The sequence below is a fragment of the Syngnathoides biaculeatus genome, chromosome 7, assembly GCF_019802595.1.
Source record: "Syngnathoides biaculeatus isolate LvHL_M chromosome 7, ASM1980259v1, whole genome shotgun sequence".
Taxonomy (NCBI): Eukaryota; Metazoa; Chordata; class Actinopteri; order Syngnathiformes; family Syngnathidae; genus Syngnathoides; species Syngnathoides biaculeatus.
The window spans coordinates 28924809-28949025 of NC_084646.1; the positions used below are offsets into that span (position 1 = coordinate 28924809).

The 24217-nt window shown below is 41.0% G+C and overlaps 1 long non-coding RNA gene across 3 annotated transcripts in view; it reads left to right on the plus strand.

Annotated features, from left to right (window-relative positions):
- The first annotated feature begins 6642 nt into the window (after nucleotides 1–6642).
- The window catches only part of LOC133503764 (uncharacterized), a 65520-nt gene continuing 47945 nt past the window's right edge, over nucleotides 6643–24217 (plus strand). For all 3 annotated transcript variants that reach the window (XR_009795832.1, XR_009795830.1, XR_009795831.1), the window contains exons 1-2: nucleotides 6643–6842; nucleotides 9885–9917. This is a non-coding gene — a long non-coding RNA (uncharacterized LOC133503764). The remainder of the gene's footprint in view (nucleotides 6843–9884; nucleotides 9918–24217) is intronic.

Below are 24217 nucleotides of genomic sequence, written 5' to 3' on the forward strand. Positions count from 1 at the left end.
GGGGCTGTCAGGATGGCGTAGCCATCACCTTCAGTGGTCCCTCGTTACACACTGTGAGTTGGGTCACACTGCAGCAGATACATTGTATCCCAACTAACACAAAATATATTGCATTCCTAGCTAGGTGGATCTTTTCTTTTTTTGTAGGCAACGGTTGAAGGTGAACTGCAGGCTATAAGCCTCTTTGTACTCCCGCACTTGTGAGGTGGACAACATCCACATCGGATTACGTTGGATCATGTTGTTGCTTTGTTCCTCGTTCCAGAAAGGAAAGTAAAAACAGGGACCCGAAATGGACATAACATGCAAAGGAAATACTACCATGTTGTGTCCTAGCCTATACCAGCAAGAGCAACCCCCCTGACTTTGAAGGAAACTGCAGCACTTTTTCAGAACACTGTGTGTGGGTTCCGCGAGACAAGAGTGTAAAGCAGGTGTCAGGAACCTTTTCGACTGAGAGAGCCACAAAGGCCAAATATTGAAAAATGTAATTTCAAAAGAGCCATACAGTATTTTAAAAACTAAGTACAGGTATATTTGCACTTTTACGTAAAACCAACACTTTTAGAGTACAATAAGTCTCTAAATTATTTAAATAACATTGTTACACTGTTGCTCACCAATGATGACAAAAGTACTTCTTACCATTAATGCACCAGCGAGTGCTGCACGGTTTTGCTGGTGACTTTGGAGTTCATACATTGTCAGATTAAGCTTTACACAGGCGTTGAGACTTCCATCTGTTCATTAAGAATGTGATTAAATTTGATTTGCCATCATGATGGTACAATGGTGAACAGTTCTTGCCAACAAAGGCATGTCTTTTATTCATTTGATTATCTTGTCTTTTTTGCAAAGTTGGCATGTTTATTGGCAAAATCGAGTCGGAATGCTTTGGCATACTCCCAATCTGTGAATTTAAAAACACAGTAGAACCCTACATCTCCACAAAGGCTGTCCATTCTTGTTGAAAACTTTGGTACTCCTCATATTTTTTTCTTTGAGCAGCCTTTGTCAAAAACGTTTCCATACTTTCCATACTTGTTCCGACACGATCGGCGTTAGCACCTCTGGACATCGACTACCAATGCAAAAACTACAGCAACTGCACTAGACAAAACTGTCTCTGCGTCATTTCTGTTGGCTCCCACACCTCACTAGGACAAATCTTCTCTGCACAACAAAAATCACATGTACAGAATGTCGTTATGAGGGCTCCGCGAGCCATATGCAACCACCAAAAGAAGCAGGTATGGCCCGCGAGCCATAAGTTCCCAACCCCTGCTGTAAAGGGAAATTGCATTTGAGCTACCCGCAGTGACATCAGCGCTGTCAGCCCCCATGCATATATGAGGAAGCCTTAGAGTGATATAAGTGGGTCAAGTTATTATGAATAAGGAAGGGGCAATTCTGACGAATGGCCATTACATGGAATGAGGGGGATGCCAGAATGTTGACACACCAGCTTGCTTTTCATCACAAAGCTAGTTATGAGCCCCACCCAAAAAATCCAGCGAGCTGAGATGGCGAATCAGTTTTCAGATTTATATTGACAATTATGTACTTTATCTTCTCTGGGTTTTTTTTGGTGCATGTTTTCAGGACTTACCTTCAAACATACCATATTTGATGTGTTTAGGAGAAAAAAAAAATATTTACTTGGCTCTTTAAATATCTGTTTGAATTATTCCCCACTCTGGGTGATCTACAGTGAAGAAAATGAGTATTTGAGCACCTTACTATATTGCAAGTTCTCCCACTTACAAATGGAGGGGTTTGAAATTTTCATCGTAGGTGCATGTCCAGTGTGAGAGAAATAACCTAAAAAAAAAAATCCAGAAATCACAATATATGATTTTTAAAAATGATTTATTTATGTGATACAGCTGCAAATAAGTATTGGAACTCCTGAGAAAACCAATGTTAATATTTTGTACAGTAGCCATTGTTTGCAATTACAGAGGTCAAATGTTTCCTGGAGTTGTTCACCAGGTTTGCACACACTGCAAGAGGTATTTTGGCCCACTCCTCCACACAGATCTTCTCTAGATCAGACAGGTTTCTAGGCTGTCGCTGAGAAACATAGAGTTTCAGCTCCCTCCAAAGATTTTCTATTGGGTTTAGGTCTGGAGACAGGCTAGGCCACGCCAGAATCTTGATATGCTTCTTACAGAGCCACTACTTGGTTTTCCTGACTGTGCTTCGAGTCATTGTCACGTTGAAAGACCCAACCCCAAACCATCTTCAATGCTCTGAATGAGGGAAAGATGTTGTTCCCCAAAATCTCACAATACATGGTTGCGGTCTCCTCTCCTTAATACAGTGCAGTCGTCCTGTCCCATGTGCAGAAAAACACCCTGAAAGTATGATGCTACCACCAACATGCTTCACAGTATGGATGGTGTTCTTGGGATGGAACTCATCATTTGTCTTCCTCCAAACATAGTTAGTGGAATTATGACCAAAATGGAACTTTTTGGTCTCATCTAACCACAAAGCTTTCTCCAATGACTCCTCTGTATCATCCAAAAGGTCATTGGCAAACTTAAGACGGGCCTTGACATGTGCTGGTTTAAGCAGGGGAACCTTCCGTGCCATGCATGATTTCAAACTGTGACGTCTTCGTGTATTAGCAAGAGTCACCTTGGAAACGGTGGTTCCAGCTCTTTTCAGGTGTCTCTTTTGTCGTGTCGTCCTGGGCTGATTCCTCACCTTTCTGAGGATCATTGAGACTCCACGAGGTGATATCTTGCATGGGGCTCCACTCCTATTGAGATTGACATTGACTTCCATTTTCTAACGATTGTTCCAACAGTGGACCTTTTTTCACCTAGCTGCTTGGTAATTTCTCTGTAGCCCTTTCCAGCCGTGTGGAGAATTTTGTCTCTGGTGTCTTTGGACAGCTCTTCGGTCTTGGCCATGTTAGAAGTTTGAGTCTTACAGATTGTAAGGGGTGGACATGTGTCTTTATGCAGTTTACAACCTCACACAGGTGCATCTGCTTTAGAATAATACATGGAGTGGAGGTGGACTTTTAAAGGTTTTTGAGAGTCAGAATTCTAGCTGATAGACAGGTGTTCAAATACTTATTTGCAGCTGTATCACACAAATAAATTGTTAAAAAAAAATCATACATTGTGATTTCTGGATATTTTTTTTTTTAGATTATCTCTCTCACAGTTGACAAGCACCTACGATGAAAATTTCAGACCCCTCCATGATTTTTAAGCGGGAGAACTATACACATTTTCTTCACAGTATAACTCTGGTTATTAAACCTTTAGGCAAAAGACTCTGGCCAAAGTCAGGTAATAGGTCTTTGTGGGAGCTGTTTGCCTAGTATTACCTTTCCGTACACTTACCATGTTACGACTTGTCTTCTCCCACTACATTTCCCCCCCAAACAATACAATAAATATGAAAACATACAGTTAAGGTTTTTCTCTTTTTTAATCATTATAATTAAAGGTTTTATTAATAAAGAACATTTTTTTCTGCTATAGATACCTTTTCAACATAATTTAGAATCAACTCGCATAAACTTGACCCATAACCGTAAAACTTAGTCCATTATTTACGACAACATTTTGGTGGGAATTCAAACTTGACTGGTTCAAGGAATCATTTAGCCAATGTTACGTTTTGTTTCATTTGACAGTAAACTCAGTGATCAGGTCAAATACAGTGTTATATTTCTTTTTAAGTTTAGAATTCTATCTCAAATTGAAAAAAACAAAGAAATACAGCAAATAATTCTTATGGTGATTATGTGTAATTATTAAATATCAATAATACACAACTATAAATATTTCACTTTGAATGCAGCCATGTTTGCCACATACTCTCACATGATTTGCAATATGGAATAGGAATATGCTGCAAGCACATAAGCATCGACATCAATCAATTCACTTTGTGGTCTTAGAACTGAAAGAGAAGAGGTTGGTTCAGCATTGTCCTCTTTAATGGGAAAATGGTTCCATTTGAATTTACCTCATAAATCACTGTACAGTCACTAATAATGTGGGTTTCCACGAGAATGAGTCCCTGCTTTTTTCAATTGAATCAGCATGTTTTCACTTTGCTTATTGCTGATTAAGGCAAGCCCATATTTAGTGTATTATTTTAGAATGTCCAGCCATATATTTGGGATTATCTGATTTGCATTGTCTAAACAAGTATTTCTACTCTATCATAGAACATTGCATACTTCTCACATAATGTGAATATACACATGCTTAATCCATACATTAATCTAATTGTATTTGTACGCACAATTTTTTTGTATATTGTATTTTTTTAAATGCTATAGGGGAAATGAGATGAAATCCCATTGTTCCCTCAGCAAGATCACTTCTCCACTTTTTCACTCAACCTCACTTTTCCGTCACTCTGCTTGAAATGGACATGTCTAATTTTTTTTCATGGCTGAGACCACCAGCGATCGTGGGAATCATTTCAAGGTTGTGTGTGCAATTTCACAGCACAGTAAAACAGAGTGAGCCCCAAGTGAACTCATAGGTGTAGTTATCTGGAGCCAAATGGATCCTGTGTCAAGGATTAGTTACGTTTTGGGAAAAAAATAGGTATACTCTGGTCTAACGTGTTTTCAATGTTGGATGAACCTTGGTGATTTTAACATTTTTATTTCATACTGTTATTTTTAAACAGAGTGTTAACAGGAACATTTGTGAAATTGAACTTCTGGCATTTCTGTTGTGCATTATGTGACCTTTATGGTTATTTCTGTCATGATCCTGCCGCTCCAGCCCGGGCTGTGCGGGTGCCAGCGCGGTTGCGCTGATTGGAAGGCGCAGACCTGCTGATTAGTCTGTGTATTTATATGACCCCGATGACGACTGGTCCGCGCCAGTTCGTTGAGCTTCATGCCCCGTTTGAGTACTCCCGTATCCCTGATCGACAACCCGTGTGTACCGACCTTCGCCTGTTCTCCGACCAACCCCGTAAGCCTGACTCCTTTGAGACTTCTGCCTGCTTTGATTGTGCTCCTGTGTACCGACTCCTGCCTGCCCGCTCACCTGCACTCTTCGCCCGACGTCCCAACTACCGCTGCTGCACCTGACTGCCTGCCCGATCCCCAACCACAAAATAATAAACGTTTCTCCCCGAACTACCTTGCGTCGTCCGAGTCCTGCATTTGAGTCCTACTCCCGTTCCGATGGGTCTTGACAATTTCATACACCCTGTTCATCAAAAGTGAATTTATTAATAAGCATCATCACCTTGTTTGGGTAAGTGCCTCTCTTCACAAGATATGGTTCATGGGGTTTCTTTTTAATATGAACACTGCAGCTCGGTGAATGAAGATAATTGCCACCAGCCATGCTAATAAACACTGTTTGAAAGTAGCACTCAAATTTGTGTTGAATTTTTGGGAAAGTGGTCAGAGTGGTGTTTCTAAAAATAAAGAGGAATATCTGAATCCACAAAAATACATGAGTTTGTTATAGAAGAGATGCAAAAGCAGATACAAATTTATTAGATTTCAATATGTAAACAGTCAGTGGTTATTTATTCATTTTGTTGACCTTTAAACCAGACATTTTTAAAGTTTGCATCACAATAACCAAAGAGACGACAGAATAGGGTCAAGAGCTTTTTTGTGCTCATGACTTCTACTATCATACCTAACATAAGAGGTGGCCAAACTTGTTTTCCCTAAGATCTACTTTTCAAGCAGCCAAGCTCTCGTGAGCTACCATTTTTCTTGGTCACCTTTCTCTTACCTCACTTTTGGTGGGAAGCCAGTGTCGTATTTTCCATGCAATCCTAAAATGCCAGTCTATATTTTCCTTCTTTGGTAATGCAATGGCAGACTGGCTGATGAGGGATATGGATTTCAAAAATGTTATCATGAAAATGACTTGTCCTTCCATCCCGTGTGAATGTGATAAATTTTTCTCTTCTTACTTGGCCCAGCTCCCACACTAATTTTTATACTCTTTCTTAAGAATAAGAGAAAACACAAGGATACAAATTGGAGGTAACTCAATGACTAGCGTGTTAGTCCTGACATATTTAGCGCCGTTGTTTGATCATGTGGGTGACATAAGTGTCAGAAAAATTCAAAATTCTGTCATTCTTTATATATTGATTAACCCTATATCAATCAAGCGACATGATGGATGACGGGCTGAGGTTTTCATTTTTTTAAATGTCACACAATGTCATATAATCTACCAGAACTACTTTCATGATCAACTGGTTGATCGTGCCTTACATCCAGCAAGCCGCATACACCAATGATTTACAGACAAAAATCTACACAGGTACACACATGCATGCAAACGCACACACACACGTGCGCAAAATTTATACAAGGCCAAGAGGGAACCCCAGGGAGAGTAAAAAACAAAATGTCTATTTTAAACTGTGCAGGCTTTGAGAGCGTTTTGCTCCTGGAAGCAGTAAGGATAAAAATACATACAATTTACTGTATGTTGTTTCTGTAAAGTTTACTGGCTAAAATTCACTGTAATCAAGGCTTTAATAGACACGTATTCATAAAAAACTATGACAGAAAAGTGAGGAATACGTAGGAGGTGGGGGGGATCACAGCAGAATGAGAGACAGAGATTAGAGTCTTTGTGACCTTAGCAGCTACATAGCATTAGTGTGTTCATTGCCCTTCACTTTGACAAAGCAAAAACTATCAGATCTTTGCAGTTCTAAGGCAAGGTGTTGATTCAATGTGTCTCTTGTGTTCTTCACCCAAGGAACCAAAGGAAAGGGCCGAACAGATGGCAGGCCTCTGGCTTCAAATTGTGATTTATGTAGACAGCATAGGGTGGATCGTTGCCTGGGAATCTAGCTGCTTTCGAGTGAGTTTGAATGCTTATTTACATTCTTGCCATGAGTGTGCTTTCTATGAGGAGTTTTCAAACTGGGGGGCGCGGCTTTAGGAAATAGGGGCATGGGGTAACTATGAACACTTTTCATTATTAAATTACACCAAGCAGATGGAGCTAATTTTACTACTGAGCACATAAGCCCACACCAGCCACTGAAATTATGTTTAATGAAATGATGAATAATGTTTTTTTTAGCAGGAAAAAGTTGTGTTTATTTTTGGTGGCTTAAAAAAATAGGTAGCCTATTTTTTTCAACTATAAAAGTCACCACTGTAGAGACTATTGCAAGCTAAGCCTGTGGATATTTATAGAAAAACTGTATGCGTGTGTGCCACTGTTGCTTTCATGGGCCACAATCAGCAGTATACAGAAAATAGTGTGGTTATTTACATTTAGGAATTTATTGTATTTAATTGTGTGGGCATGTCAAGTCTGCACTAAGTGGATGATTTAATGTGGTTCCAATTACACTAATATTTAAGTTACTGATTCATGTTGATAACGTGTCTATAACTTGTGTGGCGTACATTACCAAGTAATGGGTACAGTTAAGCTAATGCTTTTATAAACTGTGTACCCGTGATATTACTGCCACTTGGCAGCTGCTGAAAGTAACTTATTTTTTTCTTTCTAACTTAGTGTTTAAATTAAGTAATCAGTAAAGTACTTAAAGTTACCTTTTCAAGGTAAATGTGGCAACAGTGTTAATGACTCCCAGTATTTCGTGAATATGTGAATATGTGGTAAATGTATATGACATGTATGTATACTTACAGTGTCTTTCCAAAGCATTAGAGACTCCAACTACTGGAGCCAAATTCCTTCTACATTTATTTTGGTCTTTTTTTTTAATTTACTTGGCCCACACGCTTAATGAGGATTCGGCTTCTGAAGTTGTTTTGCCAGGGATCCATTGCATCCACCTCTCGCTGCCTTCAATTCTGTCTTCTGCAAATAAAATGCATACACTGATTTCTATTCCATAATTCTATTTATTTGATATAGTTCAAGTCAGCATGTACTTCAATGTTCTCAGTCGTTCTTCAGCATTTGATTTGGATGGAGCCTTTCGAGTAACTCCAACCCTACTTGAATCAAACTGTGTTGTAAACATTCATCCAGGCATTGTCCAAGCTGCTTAACCTCACAAGGATCACTGGAGAGCCGGAGCCTATCCCAGACAGCTTTGGGCGAAAGGCGGACTACACTCTGAACTGGTCGCTATTGGGCGAATGTCAACACCATTACAGAGTGGAAATCAATCCCACGATGAAAACCAAAGTCAGGCGTGTGTACTAACAAAGGAATCGGGTACACATCTCTGTCCTGGCTGTACAATTGCATCCACATTCCCCCCACCATAACAACACCAAAAGCATGTCAATGATTAGCATGACAATGACTGAATAAAATCCCCAATAAGTGCTACGTTATTGTGCTGAAAATGTCTCTTGCCACATCTAAAAACATTGGATTTTCGTTTCGATCAAAACGACAAAATGTATGCAAATGCTGCCTGAATACAGAAATGCAAGAGAATCAGAATTAGAATAAGCTTTAATGTTCAAGTATATACAGCATAAAAGGAATTTTTCTCCGACAGTTGGTGCTCCTCTCGTACGACATTCATGGTGAGTAGTGGGAAAAAGAACAAATAAACTAACAAGAATGAACAAAACAATAGGCATTCAATTAATAGGGAACTATTTCTTTAAAGAGTCAGTTGTGCAAAGATGCAGTCTTCTAGCATTTACACCAGCGAGTTTGTGTCAATGTAGGGACACATTATGTTATGTTTATTCAGAGTGCCCTTACCCATTCGCGGGTCACCGCTATAGACCAGTGCAATTACAATTGTGCAAAGGGTATAGCTTAAAGTGACAAAGTGACAAATCATCCGATTGTCTACACTGTACACTGTAGACTGTAGACTCTACAGTATACATCCATCCATTTTCTGAGCCGCTTATCCTCATGAGGGTCATGGGAGTGCTGGAGCCTATCACAGCTGTCATCGAGCAGGAGACAGGGTACACCCTGAACTCGTTGCCAGTCAATCAGAGGGCACATAGAGACAGGCAACAGTCACACTCACAACCACACGTAAGAAAAATTTAAAGTCTCCAATTAATGCGTCCCTTTGGGCTGTGGGAGGAAACCAGAGTGCCCAGAGAAAACCCATGAAGGCACGGGGAGAACATGCAAACTCCACACAAGCAAGGGCTAGATTTGAACCCCAGTCGTCAGAACTGTGAGATCAACTCTACAGCTGTTCCACCGTGCCACCCCTTCAGCATATACTACTAATATGAATACTGATTAGTCCAGCAGGGTGTGAGGATGTGTCCCAACAATGACACAAGACAGAAAATAGCGGGTTTGCTGAGAAAAAATTTCATGACTTAATTGCCAGAGGAAAGAAACTGTTTGAATGGCTGCTAGTTTTGATTTGAATTGATCGGTCACCCAACGGAAGGAGCTGGAATAGCTAGTGGCCAGGATGTGGAGGGTCCGAAATGATCTTGCCCGCTCTGGTCCTAGTTTGAGTGGCGCGCAAGTCTTCACGGGTGGGTAGGGTGGTGCCGACAATCCATATAGCGGTTTTGATTATCCATTGCAATCAGAGTTTGTCCTTTTTTGTGGCAGCCACAAACCAGACTGTGATGGAGGTACACAGTAATGGTTGGATGTAGAACTGTCTCCGCAGCCCTTGTGACACGCCGTGCTTCCTCAGACGGCGCAAGAAGTATACTCTTTGCTGGGCGTTTTTTAGGATGGAATTGATGTTCATCTCCCGGTTTAGGTCCTGTTGGACTGTAATTCCCAAGAACTCAAAGGTCTCAACAGTTGACACAAGACAGTTGGACAGCGTGAGGGGCAGCTGGGTGAAGGGTGCTTCCTCAACTCCACAATATTTTCTACAGGCGTATTGATTCAGGCAATTCTGATAAAATTATGTGATAGTACTGCTCTGTAAACATCTTTGTTCTGTCTGCATTTTGTGTCTTTCAGGCATAATCAAAGGAGTTATGATGACAGGATGTGGTGCGTAGAGCTTAATTATTCAAGTTATATTATCTGATAGAAAAAGAAATTTAAAATTATGTTTGACTTTAGAGGTTACATTATACTGCATGAAAAGACAAAAAAAGAAACAATCAAACCTGATGGAAATGTGTGCAGATGCTCTAGGGAACATTTTAAACCAATATTTCTAGTGGTAAATAAGTTTGTGTATCATCACAGCAGTATGATATTTTGTGATCTATTCATCTAGTTGGAAAATGTTTGCATGTGGTTGTGTTTTCTGCGTGCTATACAATAAATCACCGAATGGGAATAAGAAAAATAACATTTACCTCGTCATGTGGTCAGAGTTATTGTTTAATCATGCAGCATGATTATGTATTAATCATTATGTAATTTCCAGAGGCAGATAATAATGGTGAGTAAACAAATATTTTAAGGATAGTGCCTCAAGGTTAGTTTATGCATGTAATTATGCAATCAGCCTGATTTCTAGACTGAAAATCTTGGTTGAGGTCACAGAAGAACCAAGAGCCTAACCCAATTTCCTGAAGGGACAGGGAGAGTACAGGCCACTCCATTGCAGGCCACAAGAACAAAAAAATGTTATGCCTTTTTGAGAAAGTTATTCCACAAAATCGCCATATCAGAGCTTAAACTCAGTGTGATTCACCCATATGGACTTAAAGGAGGACTTTGTTGAAAATCATAAGAACAGGAGCACAGATAAGAAGTTAGTAGATGAGGGTCTTTTAATGCCAAAATTATCCACAGATTTTACCGAGAAGCATCTCTAAATTGGAAAAGTATTATCGAAATTCCTCTCTTGCTCAGACATTCCAATGACCCCGCTGAAAACTGACAGCCAATCAGCGTTTGCCTATGCCTGCAGTGCTTCATGTTCTGACCCCCCATTGCTCATTGATACGTTTCACCGAACAAGGAACTTCCACTATCTGACATTTTGTGGCTTTACAGCTGTGCACCATGCCTCCTCAGAAAGTATCTTGTTGCTTACACCGGCACACTGTGAGGCCAATACCTTACAGCTGCTCCACCGTGCCACCTCAATGTATGTTGTTGCTTCTACAGTATCGGCACGGGAAGCTCTAGCTATACGGCTAATAACCAGTAATGGTTAAAGTCTTGCAAATTTCCTTGGCTGATGAACGAACCTCAACCGTGACAGCCACAGTTTTATCCTGTCAGGTTGACCTGACGGGTGGTTAAAGAATGACAAATTTGGGTGCGTTTTCTCAGTTTTGTTGCAGTTTGGTGCACAACACTTCGGCTTATTGGCCTAGCTAGAACGAATGGTCTGTCATGCTAAACACCGGCAACATCACGGGGCAGGGTCAAGGATGTTTTGTCTGGGTCTGGCTGTGAAAGTTGGCACATATCCACATAATGCGTGGATTTCAAAAATGTTCTTTATTTATTTTTTTCCCAATTAATGTCCAAAATATATGTAATAACAATATTACTTCAAATTGTAGGGTTTAAGGCACATATGAATTTTGGACAAAGTGTTCAATTCCTGGACAAACAGTGTCAGAGTTTGGTCTGCATTGGTGGCAGTAAGTCAGACTCGTTTCCGGTGAGAGTTGGACTCCGCCAAGGCTGCCCTTTGTCACCGATTTTGTTCATAATTTTTATGGACAGAATGTCTAGGTGCAGCCGAGGCATAGAGGGGGCCGGTTTTGGTGGCCTCGGCATTGCATTAAAAAAAACAACACTATCTAAAACTGGACCTCAAAATTACCCATTGTCTCTTTTCCTAAATACTGTGAGGTGTGTGGGAAAAAAAATAAATAAATACTGGCTCTTTATTTACATGGTGTCAGTTGGAAACCAAAAATATGCAGTATTTTACACCATTAAGGTCCAGTGCTAAAATTCTATTAAAATTCTGAAGCCTGATGGTTTACTGCACTCCACTGTGTCATCATCACCATAATAAGTATTGGAAATTTTAAAGATGGTTTGCATATCTTTATGGACTACAGAGAAGAGCACAGTTCACTCGTTCTTTACACTGCTCCAGTATACTTACTGCTTGCTATAAAAATCTGGTTGCTTTGCTGACACTCCAAATCCCACATTCTTAGGTCGGCTATTATATTCGAGAGTATATGGGGATAATAATGTGTTCCCTGAGAGGAACCTGATTTGAACCATGGAAGTACATAAAAGCCAATATTTTCCAGTGCAAAAAGACAAAAAGCATTGTCATATCAATATTAATATATACATTTTTATGAGGAATAACGAGACCAGGTTGGCACATCCCAAAAACATGCATTAATTGGAGACTAAATTGCCCCTAGTTGTGATTGTGAGTGCGAATGTTATCGGTCTCCATGTGCCCTGTGATTGGCTGGCAACAAGTTCAGGGTGTGCCTGCCTCCTGCCCGATGACAGCTGGGATTTGCTCTAGCACTCCCGCGACCCTCGTGAGGATAAGTGGCTCAGGAAATGGATGGATGAATGGATGGATGGATAGCAAGACCAGCTGTGCAAAGGTTGGAACATTTTGATTGGACTAGAGTTTTACAGGCGTCATGGTGGGCCAACTGATTTTGTTGGCCTCACTGTTTTGAGAACTGGGGTTCAAATCCTGGTCCCGCCTGTGTGGAGTGTGCATGTTCTCATCGTGCCTGCGTGGGTTTTCTCTGGGAACTCCTGTTTCCTCCCACATTCCAAAAACATGTATTGACTGGTCACTCATTTGCCCCAAGGTGTGATTGTGACTGTATGTTTTCTGTCTCTATGTGCTCTCCGAATGGCTGGTAACCAGTTCAAGGTGTACCCCACCTCCTGCTCGATGACAGATGGGATAGGCTCCAGTAGTCCCACAACACTTGTGAGGATAAGCAGTTCAGAAAACATATGTTTGGATGGATAGATTATATAGAGGACTACTGTACTGTACTAAGTATACTGATGCTCTAGTAAATGTATTAGAAAGTGACCAGTGACTTCTTCTTTTCCTTTCGGCTGGTCCCATTAGGGGTCGCCAAAGTATGTCATCTTTTGCCATCTGAACTCATGTCTTCCCTCACCACATCCATCAACCTTCTCTTTGGTCTTTCTCTCGCTCTTTTGCCTGGCAGCTCCATCCTCAGCACCCTTCTACCAACAAACTCACTCTCTCGCCTCTGAACATGTCCAAACTATCAAAGTCTGCTCTCAAACCCTGTCTCCAAAACATCCAACTTTGTCTGTCCCTCTAATGAGCTAATTTCTAATCCTATCCAACCTGCTCACTCTGAGCGAGAACCTCAACATCTTCATTTCTGCTACCTCCAGTTCTGCTTCCTGTTGTTTCTTCAGTGCCACTGTCTCTAATCCATATATCATGGCCTCACCACCGTTTTGTAAACTTTGCCCTTCATCCTAGCAAAGATTCTTCTGTCACATAACACACCAGACACCTTCCGCCAGCTGTTCTACCCTGCTTGGACCCGTTTCTTCACTTGCTTACCACACTTACCATTGCTCTGGATTGTTGACCCTAAATATTTGAAGTCGTCCACCCGTGCTCTCTCTTCTCCATGTAGCCTTACTCTTCCCCCTCCACCTTTCTCATTCACGCACATATATTCTTTTTTACTTCGGCTAATCTTCATTCCTCTCCTTTCCGGTGCATGTCTCCATCTTTCTATTTGTTCCTCCGCCTGTTCCCTGCTTTCACTGCATATCACAATATCATCTGCGAACATCATGGTCCAAGGGGATTCCAGTCTAACCTCATCTGTCAGCCTATCCATTACCACTGCAAAAACGAAGGGGCTCAGAGCTGATCCCTAATGCAGTCCCACCTCCACCTTAAATTCTTCTGTCACAACTAAGGCACACCTCACCATAGTTCTGCTGCCATCATACATGTCATGTACTATTCTAACATATTTCTCTGCCACACCAGACTTACACATGCAGTACCAAAGTTCCTCTCTTGGTACTCTGTCATAGGCTTTCTCTAGATCAACAAAGACACAACGTAGCTCCTTTTGACCTTCCCTGTACTTTTCCACTAGCATCATCAAGGCAAATAATGCATCTGTGGTACGCTTTCTAGGCATGAAACCATACTGTTGCTCGCTGATACTTACTTCTGTCCTGAGTCTAGCCTCCTCTACCCTTTCCCATAACTTCATTGTGTGGCTCATCATCTTTATTCCTCTATAATTCCCACAGCTCTGAACATCGCCTTTGTTCTTAAAAATGGGAACTAGTACACTTTTCCTCCAATCTTCAGGCATCTTTTCGGCAGCTAGTATTCTGTTGAATAAGTGTGTCAAAAACTCCACAGCCATCTCTCCAAATTGCTTCCATACCTCCACCAGTATGTCATCAGGACCAACTGCTTTTCCATTTTTCATCCTTTGTAGTGCCTAACTTCCCCCTTACTTATCATTGCCACTTCTTGGTCCTTCACACTTGCCTCTTCTACTCTTCTTTCTCTCTCATTTTCTTCATTCATCAACTTCTCGAAGTATTCTTTCCATCCTAAATCACCCTTACCTGCTCCACATCCTGCCCATCTCTATCCCTCTGTCTGGCCAACCTGTAGAGATCCTTTTCTCCTTCTTTTGTGTCCAACCTGGTGTACATGTTGTCATATGTCTTTTGTTTAGTCTTTGCCACCTCTACCTTTACCCTACGTCGCATCTCAATGTACTCCTTTCGCCTCTCCTCAGTCCTCTCAATGTCCCACTTCTTCTTCACCAATCTCTTTCCTTCCTCCTTTCCTGACTAATTTAGCAATTTCCATCCCCAACAGTTTAGCCTGCAGTATATTTATAAAGTAAATTTCACCATGTCACTACTGGGCCGCTTTGGTTGGAATTATGACAATTCTGAAATTAAAGGAACCAATTCTTTGTGCGCAGCATATTTTGCATGAAAAAGAAGGTGGTTCCATAAAGAAAATTATAGATGGTATCAGTCTGCATTTATTTCGATACTCTGCGGAAAACAGGAAATTAGCCCTCCAATGAAGCTGTCCCTTATAAGCTACTGAACACTGGACAACTTGAAACTGAAGCAGAAAGGGTTGTTGTTTGTAAACTGATTTGGTGAACAAAAAGTCCTTAAAAATTGAATTGAAGCTAATTGGAATTGGAGAGACTTGAAATGAACATGAGGTTTATATATGAAGAGTTTGTTTTCAAAACACGACATAGGCATTTTTTTCAGATTTACGAAACTCGCGCCAAAATTAATAATAATAATAATAATAATAATAATAATAATTTTGGCGCGAGTTTCGTAAATCTGAAAAAAATGCCTATGTCGCGTTTTGAAAACAAACTCTTCATATTTATCAGCCCAAAGTTCAGCTTGAAATTCTACAGTAGTTCTATCATATCACTGTTTGAATCATACAAAAAAATTGTGCCCAATATTATTTTCAATGAAAAGGAAATTCTTTGCAGCAAATATGATACATTTTTTAGTAGCCTCAAAAATATATCGACATCCTTTTATAAAAATTCAGGTGCAGGTTACAATTACTCATCTCAAACAATACAATGGGAAACTGATTGTTTGATTGAATCTATTTATTTGCAAAATTTTAGTAATATCACTCTAATACATACTGGTCAAAGTGATCACTTTGGTCAACATAATTGTGAGATTTTATCATTATTTCTTCTCTGCTGAATGAAAATTGTAATTACTGTAATTTCTTGAAATTAATGGACACATTTTTCCCAAAATATTTTTACTAGAGCATAGGTATGAATGAAAAATAAAAAATGGTAAAGAGGGAGCTAAGTCGAATGGTGAAGCTCTCAATTTACCAATCGACCTATGTTCCTACCCTCACCTATGGGCACGAGCTGTGGGTCGTGACCGAAAGAACAAGATCCCGGATACAAGTCGTTGAAATGAGGGTGTCAGAGCTCCTTCTTAGAGATAAGGTGAGAAGCTCAGTCATCTGGGAGGGGCTCAGTGTTAAGCTGCTGCTCCTCCGCATTGAGAGGCGCCAGATGAGGTGGCTGGGGCATCTGATTCGGATGCCTCCCGGACGCCTCCCTGGTGAGATGTTCCAGGCATATCTCACCGGAAAGACACCCCAGGGACAACCCAGGACATGCTGGAGAGACTGTCTCTTGACTGGCTTGGGAACGCCTTGGGATCCCTCTGGAAGAACTGGAAGAAGTGGCTTGGGAAAGGGAAGTCTGGGTATCCCTGTTCAAGCTACTTCTCCTCTGACCCGAACAAGAAAAGTGGTAGAAAATGGATGGAAAAAATACAATCACATTGTGTAGTTGTATACAGGTACATTGAGTGACAAAAAAATGTTTACATATACATTTTAATATGATATTCAATGTCCTATGTTATACATTTATATACAGTGGCTTGTGAAAGTACTTTTCAACCTGACACCACGTTTCAAACATAAAGATATAAAATAAAAAAAAATTGTCAATGATCAACAACAAGTGGGACACAATCGTGAAGTGGAACAAAATGTATTGGATATTTTATATTGTTTTAACAAATAAAAACCTGAAAAGTGGGGGTTGCCATATTTTTAGGCCCCCTTGCATTAATACTTTGTAGCGCCACCTTTTGCTGCAATTACAGCTGCAAGTAACTTGGGGTATGTCTCTTTCAGTTTTGTACATTGAGAGACTGAAATTCTTAACCATTCTTCCTTGCAAAACAGCTCTTTGTGAACAGCAGTCTTCAACTCTGCCCACAGATTCTCAATTGGATTCAGGTCTGGACTTTCACTTGGCCATTCTAACACCTGGATATGTTTATTTGTGAACCATTCCATTGTAGATTAAGCTTTATCTTTTGGATCATTGTCCTGTTGGAAGATAAATCTCCGTCCCAATCACAGGTCCTTTAGAGACTCCAAGAGGTTTTCTTCTAGAATGGTCCTGTATTTGACTCCATTCATCTTCCCATCAAATTTAACCATCTTCCCTGACCCTGCTGAAGAAAAACAGGCCCAAAACATGATGCTGCCACCATCGTGTTTGACAGTGGGGATGGTGTGTTCAGTGTGATGGGCTGTTTTGCTTTAACGCCAAACATATCGTTTTGGATTGTGGCGAAAAAAGTTCTATTTTGGTTTCAACTGACCAGAGCACCTTCTTCCACATGTTTGGTGTGTCTCCCAGGTGGCTTGTGGCAAACTTTAAACTTTTTATGGATATCTTTGAGAAATGGCTTTCTTCTAGACACTCTTCCATAAATGCCAGATTTGTGCAGTGTACGACTGATTGTTGTCCTATGGACAGACTCTCCCACCTCAGCTGCAGATCTCTGCAGTTCATCCAGAGTGATCATGGGCCTCTTGGCTGCATCTCTGATCAGTCTTCTCCTTGTTTGGGGTGAAAGTTTAGTGGGACGGCCGGGTCTTGGTAGATTTGCAGTGGTCTGATACTCCCTTCCATTTCAATATGATTGCTTGCACAGTGCTCTTTGAAATGTTTAAAACTTGGAAATCTTTTTTTTTTTTTTAAATCCAAATCCGCTTTTAAACTTCTCCACAACAGTATCTCGGATCAGCCTGGTGTGTTCCTTGGTCTTCATGATGCTTTCTGCACTTTAAACAGAACCCTGAGACTATCACAGAGCAGGTTCATTTATATGGTGACTTGATTACACACAGATGGATTCTATTTATCATCATCAGTCAACATTGGATCATTCAAAGATCCTCACTGAACTTCTGGAGTTTCCTGCAATGAAAGTAAAGGGGCCAAATAATATTGCACGCCCAACTTTTCAGGTTTTTATTTGTTAAAAAAATTATAAAATATCCAATAAATTTTGTTCCACTTCACGATTGTGTCCTACTTGTTTTTGATATCTTTTATTATTTTATTATTTTATATCTTTATATTTGAAGACTGAAATGTGGTGAAAGGTTGAAAAGTTCAAGGGGACCGAATACTTTCACGAGGCACTGTATATTATGGTAATGTGTGCCCCCAACCTGAGCTTTCGGACCTCCTCGGGGAGCTTGCATTTTACGATTGTTAGCATAGCATGTTGCTGATACCACACCAGAGATCAGAAACAACTCCCCATGAGTTTGTTTTCACTTAAACTAAGACAAAAAATGTCGACTACAATGCCTAGTTGTGCAGCTGCTTGCAAAAGAAAAGTGTCATCACTCATGCCGATGACACCACCAACCCAGAAGTAGCGTGACAGTCTGAAACAACAATAGGTCAATGACGTCAGGTGGGTAGCAAAACATTGCGAGCTCAAATTACGTAGTACGAGTGTCATGGGCACATAAAAAAAAAAAAAAAACAGTAGAGTGCACGCAATTAAAATGCTCGCTGTTTTTTAAATGGCACAATTACGCTTGTTTTTACGTAGTTTGAGCTCACGTTGGTTAGATAGCCATCTGACGCCATAGTGAAAGCTGCTACAGATTGGAGCTGAATGGATGGGGAGAGGCTACGCTGCGCAACCCAAACTCTTGGAATTAAAAAAAATGTTTCCTCACAAACGTCATGGGTGACCACAGTGGACGACATACTGTAAGAGCAAAATAGGATCATTGTTCATGATTCAATGGAGGAAGCACCGGAACTGTATCAAGTCGTCGATTATGAGTTCCACAGCGATGGACCAAAGGAAGCTACTGTGGCTCTTTTTCAGATTGGAGATGAGTCAGATGCTTCTTTTGAAGGCTTGGCCAAGGATGTGTAATATAGTGGGCAAACTCCACTATGCATAAACGTTTTATGCACTAATATTTAATGCAAAAAAATGTTAAGTTAAACAGTGTTAGTTTATATTTTTAAGACTGTAATATGTGTTATCAACAGTATTAATAAAATGTTGTGCCATCATTGAGCATTTACTTTGGGGGTGTGCATTATACTTCAGGACACATCATAGTCAAGAAATTATGGTACATGCAAATGTTAAATATCCATGTGTCAATGGTCGGGTATATTCTAATCAGCCAAAGCATTACCGACTCTTAAAATTGATTTTTTTTTCTTTAACTTTTGGGGACAAGGACCTCTTTAAAGTCTTCAGTCATTCATTTTTCAACAAAATTAATATTAATGCCGCAGGGTGGAAGAGTTGTAAAGTGTTGGCCTCACAGTTCCGAGGTCCAGGGTTCAATCCCGGCCCTCCCTGTGTGGAGCTTGCATGTTCTCCCCGTGCCTGCATGGGTTTTCTCTGGGCACTCGAGTTTCCTACCACATCCCAAAAACATGCAACATTATTGGACACTCTAAATTGCCCCCAGGTGTGATTGTGAGTGCGGCTGTTTATCTGTATGTGCCCTGCGATTGGCTGCCAACCAGTTCAGGGTGGACCCTGCCTCTTGCCCATTGACAGCTGGTTTACGCTCAGCACTCCCGTGACCCTTGTAAGGATAAGCAGCTAAGAAAATGGATGGATGGATGGATGGATGTATCTTAGTTTGAAAATGACACAATAGACTGATGTCCCATTGGCCACCGCCAGAGCATCTTACTGGCATCACAATGACTAGGAGATATGTCTGTCTTCAGCCATGACGCACATCCTGTCTCCTTGTATGTGTGGTGCAATAAAGCTATTGGCTATCATGTAGCATCACATCCCTCCATTGGCTTGGAGCAATGTCATTTTTTTTTGTGGGGGTACGTCAATATTTACCCGTGACACACTTCCTGTATCTTCGTCACCGAATCCATTGTCATACATTGATGCACACTCGTACTGTACAACATTTTCATGAATTTATCCATATTTTTTACCATGGGCCCCAAGAAATTGATCGCCAGTGCCAGTGAGAAGAAGAGGAAAGTTGTTTTGTCCGTCAAAACAAAACAAGAAAGTGTCGAGAAATTTGAAAAAGACATTCATGCATGTGGCTTCATGCTGCTGCTACTCAATGGGATTTTGAGAGGTTTGAAGTAGAGGTTGAACCTAAGTGGTGGAGCAACTGACCAGGTGTAGGAGTGGACATGGCCTTGGACTGAGAGAACACGTCTTTGACATCATGGTAAGAGGCAGCACTCAAGATAAATCAATGTCCCCCAAGGGATCAGGGGCCCTTGCTTAGCGCCAAAAGCCTTAACGTCACATGGTGGATTAAAAAAGGTCTGCACGCAAGTGCTGCCCCATTAAATAACATTCCCCAAAGATCAGTCAGTATGGAGGTTATGTACTCTCAACCAAGGTTTTTCCAAAATTAAGTCACAACTCATGGCATCAAAACCATAGAAACTAATATTCTCCTCGTGGGAATTTGGAAATATGAGTGTGAGCGTTTGGGTGCAATGAGTAATATTACCCAAAACACTGCTGTTTGCAGCATAGACATTGCAATGATGTAGGGTATTTCCTTTTGTAATGTAGAGTCACCATTCCGTTGCTTACGTTAATGGCATCGGTTGCCTTGACATGACAGTTACTCCCAAAATGACTTAACTGCCCGCAATAGTAGCACCGTACCTCCCTCTGCCAGCATTCAGGTACCTCAGGGAAGGCACTGATCCTGGCCAGTTGTATGAGTTCCTCTGTGGTCGAGCAGGCCTGTGGGTCAAGGCTGGTAACAGCTGTTCTACCTTGGTTCAGCTGGTCACTGAACCTTGTTTTGCCTGTACCTTGTGACATGTCTTTCTGCCAGTCTGTGTCTCGCAATCAATTAGCCCCTTGTCGATCTTAATGTTGAGAGTAATAAGCGTGTCCAAGTCTGTCGGAAGAACCAATGGAACCAAGTGATTCTTGACGGTGGTGCATACCCCTGAAAAAAAAACATTAAGTAGCGGCCTGCTGTTTCACTGAGTCCTTGCACTTGCCTTGCTGTAACGTGATTGATCTATTAGCTGTGGAATGCTCGGGCATGGAGTATTGGAACATCTGCTCAATTGTCTTAATAAACGAGCCAAAAATGGAGTTTGCATTGCGTGATGAATGGCTTGATCTTCCTGGAGTCTTCTAAGTCCCTCTCTTGAGAAGAGAGCAGTGGCCAGATGATGTGAAAAGTTGTGGCATGGTGAGTTACCCAGCTATTCCCTGAGTCTGAGTTGTATTGACGTAATTTTCCAATTGTTAGACCACCTATCTAACAATAGTGCCACACTGTTCTTTAAAAGACAGGAGGAGGACAATAAGTTATTCCTCCAGGTGACTGATGCATTTTTCCAGTGTTTGAAGTGCTTTATGCACGGGTCTGAGTCTACAGGGTCCATGTCAGGATAGTTTGTTCTGTCATGGGTAAGGCGAAATTGTAGGACCTAAATGCAAGACTCCAAGGCACGGATGTGGTTTAGATGGAGGTTTAATACCAGGCAGAGGTCGGTACTTTGGTACCCAGTCCAAAAAGGAAACAGTACAAAACGTGAAACATAAGGCAATGGGGGATTTTAATGCTCACTTTAGCAATGATAGTGACACCTAGTTGGGCGTAACTACCCCCCCCCCCCCCCATTGAAATCAGAACCTAAGCGGTGGTCTGTTTTTGGACTTCTGTTCTCATCATGCATTGTCCAGAATGAACAACATTTTCAAGCGTAAGGGTGTCCACATGTGCAATTGGCACCTTAGATAACCTATATCACAGTTCAATGATAGACTTTGAGGTCATGTCATTGGATTTGCGACCATGTCTTGGACACTCTGGAGAAGAGGGGGGCGGAGCTGTCAACAGATCACCACTTCTTGGTGAGTTGCGCTGATGGTGGGGAAGATGCCAGTCCAACGTGCCAGGTCCAAATGTATTGTGAGAGTCTGCTTGGAACGTCTGGCAGAAGGTGCTTCAACTCCCACCTCCAAAAAAACATTGCTCATGTTCTGGGGAAGACAGAGGACATCATACAACATGTTCCACGCCTCTATTGCTGAGTCGGCCGACCGGAGGTGTGGCCTTAAGGTGGTTGGTGCCTGTTGTGGCGGCAATTCCTGAATCCATTGTTGGATACCACCAGTGAGGGATGCCCTCAAGCAGAAGAAGGAGTCCTATCAGGCATTTTTAATCTGTGAGACCCCTGAGGCAGCTGACGGATACTGGCTGGCCAACCGAAATGCAGCTTTGGTGGTTGCTGAAGCAAAAAAAAAAAAAAAAAAAAGGGCATGGGAGCAGTTCAGTGAAGCCAGGAAGACTTCCATACGTCTTCAGGGAAATTCTGGTCCAATATCAAGCATCTCAGGATGGGGAAGCAATCTACCATCAACTATGTGTATAGTAAGGATGGAGTGCTGCAGACCTTGAACTGCTTTTGCACTATCGCATGGACATCGGGGTCCGTGCCTCTGGATTGGAAGACTGGGGTACTATTGTACATTGTAGCAGTTCTGAGAAAACTTTCTCCAAAACTGGTGACAACAAATAATGTATAACAGATGAAACTACACCAACTCCTCAAAGCTTAGCAATTGTTTCCTCAATGCCAATAATAAATATATCTAAGTTATTTGAATGGCAATATTTTTGTTTTTTTCATATTTTAATTTGGATTTTGTTGTGTTGGGTGTTTTGCAGTGGTTCTTATTTGTTTCACATAAAATTAGTCAAATAGAAAAAAATTAAATCCTTAATATTTATAGTTGAACTTAAAATAATTTGTTTTTACATGTTGTTTTACTGTGGCACCAAGTAGCATTAGGAAATAAAGTCATATTTTATCCATCCATTTCCTGTACCGCTTCTCCTTAATCGGGCCACAGGGATGGTGGAACCTATCCAAGATATCTTGAAATGTAAGGTAATACCTGAATCAGCTGCCAACCAATCACAGGGTACAGACGTCAACGACCATCTGCACTTACAATCACACTTCCAGGCAATTTAGAGTCTTTTATCAACCTACCGTGCGCTGTTTGTCTCCATGTGCCCTGCGATTAGCTGGCAACCATTTCAGGGTGTCCCCTGCCTCCTGCCTGTTGACAGCTGGGATAGGCTCCAGCACTCCCCATGACCCTTGTGAGGATAAGCGGAAAAGAAAATGGATGGATGGATAATGGAATTTTACATTAGAATGCCTCATCTTTCATTATTTTTACGTGACATTTTTTTTATTTAAGTAACAAAATATAGCCGGATCTTTGTAGTTAGCTGATCCAAAATTGTTGGTTCTGTAAAAAGAGCTGTGTTTGTCATTACTGAAACTCAAATTTTGTATACTTCTACTTGTGTAATTGCAATTTGTGGGATCTTTTGGGAACCATACAAACTACAGTATTCACACTTAAATTCACAGCTACAGGGAATTTAACATCTTCAATTAACCTACTATGCACGGTTTTGGAATGTGGGAGGAAACTGGAATGCCTGGAGAAAACCCACATTGGCAGTAGGAGAAAATGCAAACTTCAAACAGAAAGGGCAGAGCCCGAATTTTAACTCAGAATGTCTAAACTGTGGGGAAGATAACCAGTCACACACTGTGTTTCCTCGAAACATGATATTCAGAGTGTGAAAAAAGAGAGTAAGTGACATCACAAGGTAAGGTGAAAATCAAAATACAGGAAAGTAAGAAAACAAAGGCTTGCCATGAAACAGAATATTAAAAACATACATATTCTAAAATAAACCATAAACTACCTCTATGCATCCTTTTTCTGAGCCACTTATCACAAGGGTCAAGGGAGTGCTGGAGCCCATCTCAGCTATCATTGGCTAGCAGGCGGGGTCTACTCTGAACTGGTTACGAGCCAATCACAGGGCACACAGATACAGATAACAGTCACACTCACAATCACACCTAAGGGCAATTTAGAGTCTCCAGTGAATGTTGTCTCCAGTGAATGTTGCCTGTCTTTGGGATGTGGGAGGAAACCGGAGTACACAAAAAACCCACTCAGGCACGGAGAGAACATGCAAACTCCACACAGGTGGGGCCAGTCCTTCGAACTGTGAGGCCCACGTTCTAACCAGTTGTTCCAGTGTGCGGGCCGCAATAAATACGGACAAGTGAAAAATAAATAGTTGGTCAAAAGTAAGCGTGACCCTACTTAAAACAAACTATGCAATAAACGCAAGTATTTTTTCTACTGTTGCTCATTTAAAATCTATAGTGAAGAAAATGAGTATTTGAACACGCGGCTATATTGAAAGTTCTCCCACTTAGAAATCATGGAGGGGTCTGAAACTTTCATCTTAGGTGCATGTCCACTGTGAGAGAGATAATCTAAAAAGAAAAATCCAGCAATCACAATGTATGATTTTTTAATTATTTATTTGTGTCATACAGCTGCAAATAAGTATTTAAACACCTATCAACTAGAATTCTGACCCTCAAAGACCTGTTATTCCGCTTTTAAAATTCCACCTCCGCTCCATATAGTATCTTGAATCAGATGCACCTATGTGAGGTCATTAGCTGCAT